Raw genomic sequence first — 8,540 nt, 5'->3', positions numbered from 1 at the left:
TCATCTGTTTCCTAGATCCATATCTAGGCTAACTCTACCCTTAGGGTGTGGACACATGGACACTTGGAGCCCTTTCAAAAAGGGAAGTCTATAAAGGTTGGCAGCTGGTATGTTCCAACTGTTGTGCATGAATGAGCTGAGACTGATTCATATACAACAACCCTGCTGCAATTTTAACCCTAGCTGAAGGAGTGCTGAAGCTGGAGTGGGTTTGCTGCACTAGAATCAGGTCATTCACACAACAACGAGAGCATACCAGCTGCTGCCTTTTAATGCGTCACCTTTTGAAAGGGCTCCTAGCTGTGTCTACAGTGTACCTTCAAGGAACTTTTATTAAAATCTTTGTCTGGTGGACTAAAAATCAGTTCAAATAGTTGCTCATGGTACTTCCCTGTACTAGTGGAGGGACTCCAGATTTAGTAGAGACCTTAAACTTATGGGCATTTTATACATGCGCCAAGTTGCCATGTGGATAATGTGTATTTATGTATGTGTATGTACAGACACACACACACATATATTACTTCTGACAGACAACTTGATTGGTAATTTTGGGAAACCTCCATATATATGTGATTAACTGGAAGGAAAAATGCAGAAGACAATAAATCTAGAAGGGGTTTGGTACCTCCTTCCCTGCCTATCACCTCCTTCCATGCTAGTCTCTTCAACAAAGATAGGCGAGGTTTGCACTAGGCTGTCATGGGTAGCCAAATGCAAACTGGGATAAGTTTATATCTTGTGATATTTGTGCAGTTCAATAAAGCTTGGGCTGAAGACTTGTCTTTTGATGCCCATACACTTCTAAGTTTCCTGAGACCCAGGCAGTACAAGATGGGAAGCCAGTTTTGACTGTTGTTTTATAAATTTTACGATCAGACTGTGCAGGAACAGCTGAGAGCACTTCCATCCCCTTACATCAGACACGTCAGACTGATTCTTCAGGCTTCCTTTTTCATTGATACAAATGATTTCAGACTCAATTTTATAATCGTCTGACAGAAGCTTTTCATGTACAACAGTCTGTCACCAAGTTGGGCCAACTGTCTTCCTGCCTTATTCCATCCAAATTTTATATGAAGCTGAAAAAAGGCTTTATCTAATAATTAAAGCCTCAGCTTGGCTGACAGGAACTATGGCTTATATCCCTCATTCAACCATAAATTTTCTGGGTGATCTTTAGCAAGCTTTTGAGCTCCTGGTCCATCAGATCACTCAAGCATGCATTTAACTTTATTATTATATTACTTATTAGGGTTTAAATATATCCCCATTTCAGTTTCTTCAGTTGAGAATTAGAGATAAAGATGGTATCCACCTGTCTCTCAGAAGTTTGAAGGGGCAGGGTCAAGTATTCTGAGAAAGTTGACTGGAAGGCAGTATAGAAGTATAATAAAAGCTGTGTTAACCGGCATTTTACTAACTGGAATACTCTATTAACTGGAATTACTCAAGTATTTCTTGAGTAGGGCCGGGGAGGGCGAGGGCAGCGGGTCTCCTCTGTGGGCTGCACAGGCGCTGCCCATCCAGTCGGGTGCAGAGGGGTAGAGTTTGCATGTGGCGGTGGTGCATGCAAGCCCAGATAACCAGAATTTTTAGATAACCAGCACCCCTCTTACCCCCCTCATGCCAAATAATGAAGCTTTTACTGTATATGTCAGGGACCTTCTGTTGGCTATACAGATCTATCCATGGCACACCAGATTACTGTTTACTATTTTTGGGCAGCTCGTTTGCTAAATGTATCTGGTACAAGGCCAATTAACTAGTGGTTGAATAAGCTAATTCTCTACTTGTATGAACCCCCAAAGGTGAGGACATTCCATAAGCGCTGAAAAATAAACAGCAAACCTCAATCCATGTCACCTGATTTGGCCAGTAGGAGTGTCTGAAGTAAATCCTGTCACCTCTTCTGCAGCCCTATCATAAATATTGTTCTGTGTGAATCTGGGAAGCCTATAATGAAGTTACTGTCCCTGCATGCTGCAGAGAGCCATAAGCGCCACTCTGTTTCTCTACCCTGCACAACAGAGGGTGCAGGTGCATCTACACCAGATGCTACATCGCCATAGCAACAAGCTACTGCAACATAGTTCATCACTATGGCATGTAGCATCAGCAGGCACTAACCATGGCACCACTGCTACTGCACAGTAGGGTCAGAAATGACCTGTGCGTCATTGGGACTGCGCAGTACCAGCAGGATCTTCACATTTAGTACTTGCTTTAGCAAGCTTGATTCTGAATTTCATAGGTTTTAGCATGTGTGAATCTGAATTTTGTATGTTCAGAATACATGTGTGCCCCACGGCAGTTGCTAAATGACTGCGCTGTACCACCTGCACAGTGGGGCGCATGTATAGATGTGCACAGAAGCTTTGGAATAGCAAAGTACTGAGAGTAGCATCACAGTCCAGTGAAGAGGATTTCTCTGTCAAATTCCACTGAACTCTTTTATGCCAAGTGCAGTCTGCCCTTGAAGCAAGGCAGGATTTAGCCCTGCATCTTTCTGTTCTGCCTGCTCTGCTCCTGATGACTAATTAGATGCCCTCCCAGCTCCTTGTTTCCTGATTTACAAAAGAATGAATACTATCAAATTGGTGACGTTATTTTTCTCCTGGTTTGAACCTACAAAAGCTTGTGCATCTCTGAACCAGTTACTGTAAGATGCCACCCTGCCCTGCCTCCTGCCTGACTTCTGACTAACACAGCTAACTACCTCTCTCTAATGTGTATATGTATATATGCATGTGTGTGACATGCATGAAAATCATAATCTTCTTCCTGCAAACTTTTTTAAATGTCAGTTGAGTGCTGGTGAAAGGTGCTGGGCTCACCGCCCCCCAGAGTCCTCTGTTAAATCCCAGAACAGGTCCATCACAGGTGGTGGCAGAGCATGCTTCTTTTCACTGCTCAGCTAAATTGTCTCAACACTGAACTAGAGAAACCAGCTCTTGTGATGGTAGGGCTGTTTAGTTCATTGGCCTTTCCAGCTTGGACCTCTACTGAAAGTGATAAACCGGCTCAGGCATGATTGTTATTGGTGTTTGTGATGGGAACACCTCTCCATGGGAATGGAACAGAACCCATGACTTCCTTCCTGTGGGCAGGCCAGCAGATTATATATAATTTTAAAGTGATTACAGTGTCTCTTTGCTATACACTAGCTCATTAATCAGGTCTGGGCCATGACTAATCCTTATGTGGCTGTACAGTGAGGATTGGAAAAGAGTAAGAAGCCTCCACTCCTCATTCTTATGTGGCCTTTGTGGTCCTTGGAGGGTTGAGATGGCTCTCAAGATGCATCTCATGAGAAGCAACTTGATTTAAAGGGCCAACAAAGGGTAGAGATGGCAGAGGAAAAGTTGACCAGATGCAATGGGGGAGAAAACTTTTCAAGGGACATTGCAGCTTGTCCTCTTTCTCTCCTCATACTGTTACTAGAGGGTTCTGGGATACAGTCTGCTTGTCCCTCTTCATCTGAATTCCCCTTACTTTGGGCCCAGTGCTATTAGCACCAGAGAAGCATACAAATAGGTTACTGTTCCAGGCCAGTGAAATTGCTTATCAAGCTAATCTGAGTGTTCAAATAGTTATTACATGTTCAGAGCCTGCTTGTTCAATAAAATAATCCTTTACTTGGCACTCACTCTCCACTTGGGCTTCAAATGATTCCTGTAGCATTTTGGCCTGCTAAATTAATTGTGAAATTAAGAGAAGATCTTCTGGTCCTTTAAGCAAGTTTTGTGTTTAGGAGAAACAAAAACCACATTGTTTTTTAAAGCGTAAACTATTTATGCCATTATACTACAGCCTCATCCTTATATAAACAAAACCAAAACAACAAAATCTTCTCTGACTCCACTGCATGGGTGATATGGTTGTGTGTGTGTGTGTGTGTGTGTGCATGCGCACGTATTTGATTTAATTGGCTTGTCTTCTCTGAAGCAATGGACCTGATTCTGACTTCAGACAAATTTTACACCATCATCTCTCCTCTGACTGCAGGGGAATCACTACAGATGTATACCGTTGCAAGACGATTATCTCACTCAGCATCTCTCCCAATATTCTGTACAGCACTGAGTGCACTGTCAACCCAGGAAAAGCTTTATGCAGTGCATTGTGGGAATGATGCACACCAAATATAGTCTCCTGTGTGGATCTGTTCTCCTCTCTCATCTGCAACACATTTCTGTAGTTGCCATCCCCATTGTGATAGTGCCCTGTGCTTGTGTGTACTGTCTGCTGTTGGTGAGTACCAAAATTGGTAAAAGTGGTAGAAATGGGTCTGGGGGAAGTACAATTGAGGTCTTGGAACGTATCCCTATTTGTTACATTGTAAAGTGGGTTCCCTTTATGTGAATTCGAGTTATGTGCCTTTTTCCAGGGACGCATGTACAGCATAAAGCGAGGGAAACCTGTACTGAGTTATATTAATAGGAGTGCAACTTGCAAATCAAGTGAAGTGATTCTTCTGTTCTGTTCAGCACGATGAGGCCTCACCTTGAGTACTGTGTCCAGTTTTGTGCCCCACACTTCACAAAAGATGTAGGCAGATTAGAAAGAGTCCAATGGAAAGCAACAAAAATAATATGAGTCTTGGAAAGCATGACTTACAAGGAAAGGCTGAAAGAACTATTGTTATTTTGTCTTAAGAAGAGAAGACCAAAGGTGGGGTTGATAACAGTCTTCAAATACCTGAAAGGTGAAAATGGAGGGGCTGGGGATGGGCTTTTTCACTCTGGCCATATGGGATAGGACTAGGAGCAATTTAGGTTGGAGATCAGGAGGAAGTTTTTAACTAGGTGGTGGTCAAGCAATGGAACAGACTACTTAGTGAAGTTGTGGAGTCTCTGTCCTTGGAAATTTTCAAGAACAAGTTGGATAGACACTTAGCAGGGATGTTTAGTCAGAGCTGATACTGCCTTGAGTGAGAGGCCAGACTAGATGCCCTTGTCATGTCCCTTCTTTTGTGTGATCCTATGAACTCTCAACAAATAAATCACCACCACCATTGTCAGTTACTTTATAAGTTCCATTGATCACTAAAGTTGTTAGTTAATTGTCAAAGAATTCAACATTTTCTAAATCCATGGCATTAGAGTTTTCCTGTTTTCTTCATTCTCCTCTTAACTTAATATACTTCAATATCAGTTAGGGATCTGAGGCTTTAATCTGCAGTCTGTGCTCCTGGAAGGTGCTCAGCACAGCTCTTAATGAGGTCAATGAGATGTGGGGTCATTCAGCATCTCCTTAGGCTCCTAAAGGCTCTTTGGGAGAAAATTAACCTCTCTGCAGAGGACCAGTGCAAGGCATACGTATTGCTCAAGTCGAATTAAACCATTAAAACAAAGCTTAAATGGGACTTGAGTGTCTGAGGTGCTGTCACTCAACATGCCTATTGGTCATCCGCAACCAAACCAGGAGGAACATAGAGCCCAGAACACCATAGACAAGCTGAAGTAAGTAATTTCCAGACTGGTTCATCCAGCCTATTACATCATGAGCACTCATTTTCAATCCTCATTTATTTATATAAAGGGATAAGAATATTTCTGGCTCTTTGTCTTGTTTCACAAGCCATGCATTGTTTTGGTATTTTTCCTGGTTAGGTGGATTACAGAGTAGTACAGTGGCCCTTAAATGGAGGGAAAAGAGAAAAATCAAAACATGTGTCAGCATCCTTAACCAAGGTTCCAACTTTAGCTTTGTTGTAGGGGATGCAGTACAAATGGTTTAGTTGCTTGTGAAGGCAAATGAAAAACAAATTCAACTACTATGTAATTTCCAATATTGTACCTAGAGTTGAAGCAACCACAGATGATGCTGTGCAGATGGTTTTCCCTTGCTAGTGAGAAGTACACCAGGGCCAGCTTTTATAATTTGTCATAAATATAATATAAAGCTTACACTGGAATCAGACTTGAAAATGTAAATGGATTTGCAATTATGGGCTAGGGACAGACATTCAAAAAGCCTGAGCCTGAATTGATTCCCTGCACAGCTTGAACTGATTTGGAGGTGGACAGTCATTCCCTTTTTATTCCAGAAATGCAGGCACATTCTTGCAGTGGCTTAGGTTAGAAGCTGGGGGTTGCTAGAGCAGCCCTCCCCTTGCTTCCATAGGGTTAAGCTGAGTAGGGGTGCGGGGTGAAGGAGGGGGCGCGTGGCCAGGCCCTGGCAGGAGGCTCTTATTATCCCCCTCCCCTCCTAAGTAGCCCAGCAGGGAATGTTTATCATCCTTAACTCAGTGTTTATCAACCCATTAAGGAAACAAAGCCTCTCTGTTAACTAATGGAGCTCTTCTTAAACAGCATTTCCAAGGAAGGACATTAAGTACCTGTTGATTAGCTCCAAAAAGTCTGCCTTTGTCATTTCCCTGCTACCTAATGCTGAGGTGCCTGCGTAAGGCAGAGGGGAGGGGGGGAATAATCCCTGTTTAGCAGGGAGAAGTCAGGCAGATGCTCTGTGACTGCAAGTCTCTGCCAGAGCTGCAGCCAGGGAGCAGAGGGGAGGGGCCAGCTCTGCTGTGGAGCAGAAAGCCCCACCCAGCCCAGAGAGCATGCTGGGATGCTGGGGGAGTCTGGTTTATCTTAAGCCAGCAAGGGGTCTGGGACAGACATTGCATAAATCGGTTTGACCCAAAGCAGTTAAGTCTGATATACTACATTCAACCAGGTTTATCTCAAACCGGTTTCAGCCATTTTCAAGCTGGCTTATGTGCACTGAACATCTGTTCTGTTATAGGTTTAAACCAGTTTCTGATCACTTAAACTGGTTTAGGTGTAATGTCTGTCCCTAGCCATGATGCTTGCTTCCTTATAATAGCTTTCATTCAAATGTAGGTCTGGATAGAACAACAACTGTTCTGCTTATGTTTTGTTTTGTTTTTTGTTTTAGCCTTTGTAAATGTGAAATGCCTGGAACTGAACATACACTGGAAATCTTAGTAATGATATCTGTTAAATAAATAGCTTCTAATGACATGCGAATGAAACATTGTGCCTAATATACTTTATCCCAAATGGTAAAACCACACAGCAAGAGGAAATGGGAAGATTTAAACTAATGAAGAGACAAAACCAATACTTTTGTCCACCTATTCCTTTCCCAAATGTTGGGGGGGCTCGGATCTAGATCTGAACTACTTCTGAAAGTTCTTGGGGTTTTAAAAAAATGAAACCTCCAACTGACGACAGTGAAAAGTCTCAAACCATCTCTTAATTTTGTCCCTTTCAATTAAGTATGCATAGGACAAGATTGGGGCCATTGATTCAAAAACATCTCCCTCATAACCATTATCCAGAAATATCTTTTGTAAGATTGCATAAACTGGGGTCAGGAGCTGAACTATCATTCAAAACTGAAATGACTAGCTTTTTAAAATAAAAAGCAGCTCCAATTTTATTTCAATAATTCCAATTTTGCCTCTACCTGTATCTTCTTTCTGGTTTTTAAGATTCTTATTAAGGTGATACTTCTCATCCAGTTGTACAATACATAGCATTTTTTAGCTGAATGGGGCCTGCTGTATCCTATTGCCATAACTTCTTTTTCGTACTCTAGCTCAGGATATTGCACTTTTAGTACAGAAAGACAACTAGAAAAATTACATGCTGCTGAACGTTTGTAGGAGGAACAGGATGTACTAAAAAAACCCCCCCAACAAAAAAAGACAAAAACAAAAAAACCAAGCAAACCCTTCTTCCCCAATTAAAACCCCAAGAAGACTCAGAACCACCAGGAGATTCAGCTTTTGCTGAGAAAGTGATATATAACTTCAAGAAACACTTACATGTGATTCACAAAATAAACCCAAAGATTTCATACAGGAATCCAGTGTGTCAAAAACATTCTGACCTATTGTGGTCAGAGTTCTCTGCAACGGAAGAACTGCTCTATTACTTTTCTGTAGTGAAAACACAAGTGGAAGCTAGGGGAGCCTATATGTGCCTGGGGCTGGGGCGTTTTCATTATAGCAGTTCCTGGAAAGCTGTTCTAATTAAAACTCTACAGCATCATGTGTATTAAGCCCCTGAGCATTTAAAAATGGCTGCAGGATGCTTTAACTGAAGCTAATTTGACGAGCTTTAGTTAAAGCGCCCCAGTGGCCATTTTTAAAACTGTGGGGCGCATCCAGGTGAGCGCACACGTGCCTCTTGCAGCATCCCAAAGCCCTTTGAGATACTGCAAGAGGCACAAGAGAGAGCGCAGGGCAAAATTAGACCCCTAGATATGCAGGGGTCAGAAAAAACTGCAGAGGAAAAAAACAGGGCAGGGTATGGTCCCAAACCATGCCCTGAAGCAACTGGAGGCTGGGTCCTCCATAGAGATGCTCTAGTAGCCAGCCAAAGCATCTCTATGGTTGGCCTTTACCTCCCTGCTGAAGCATGCTGCCTGCTCATGCAGGGCAGGTAGCGTGCCAGCTGCAGGGAGCTGGACCTGGGTTCTTGCCATTAAGTAGGAGGTGGGGGAGGCTGGAGGAGTGGGGAGGGGACAATGGGGGGACCCCCACCAGCCACCCCCCCACCCCCGCG

This window comes from Alligator sinensis, unplaced genomic scaffold (genome assembly GCF_000455745.1).
Source record: "Alligator sinensis unplaced genomic scaffold, ASM45574v1 scaffold677_1, whole genome shotgun sequence".
In the NCBI taxonomy this organism is placed as follows: domain Eukaryota; kingdom Metazoa; phylum Chordata; order Crocodylia; family Alligatoridae; genus Alligator; species Alligator sinensis.
The sequence above is the reverse complement of the archived record's forward strand: the minus strand, read 5'-3'. Positions refer to the sequence as shown.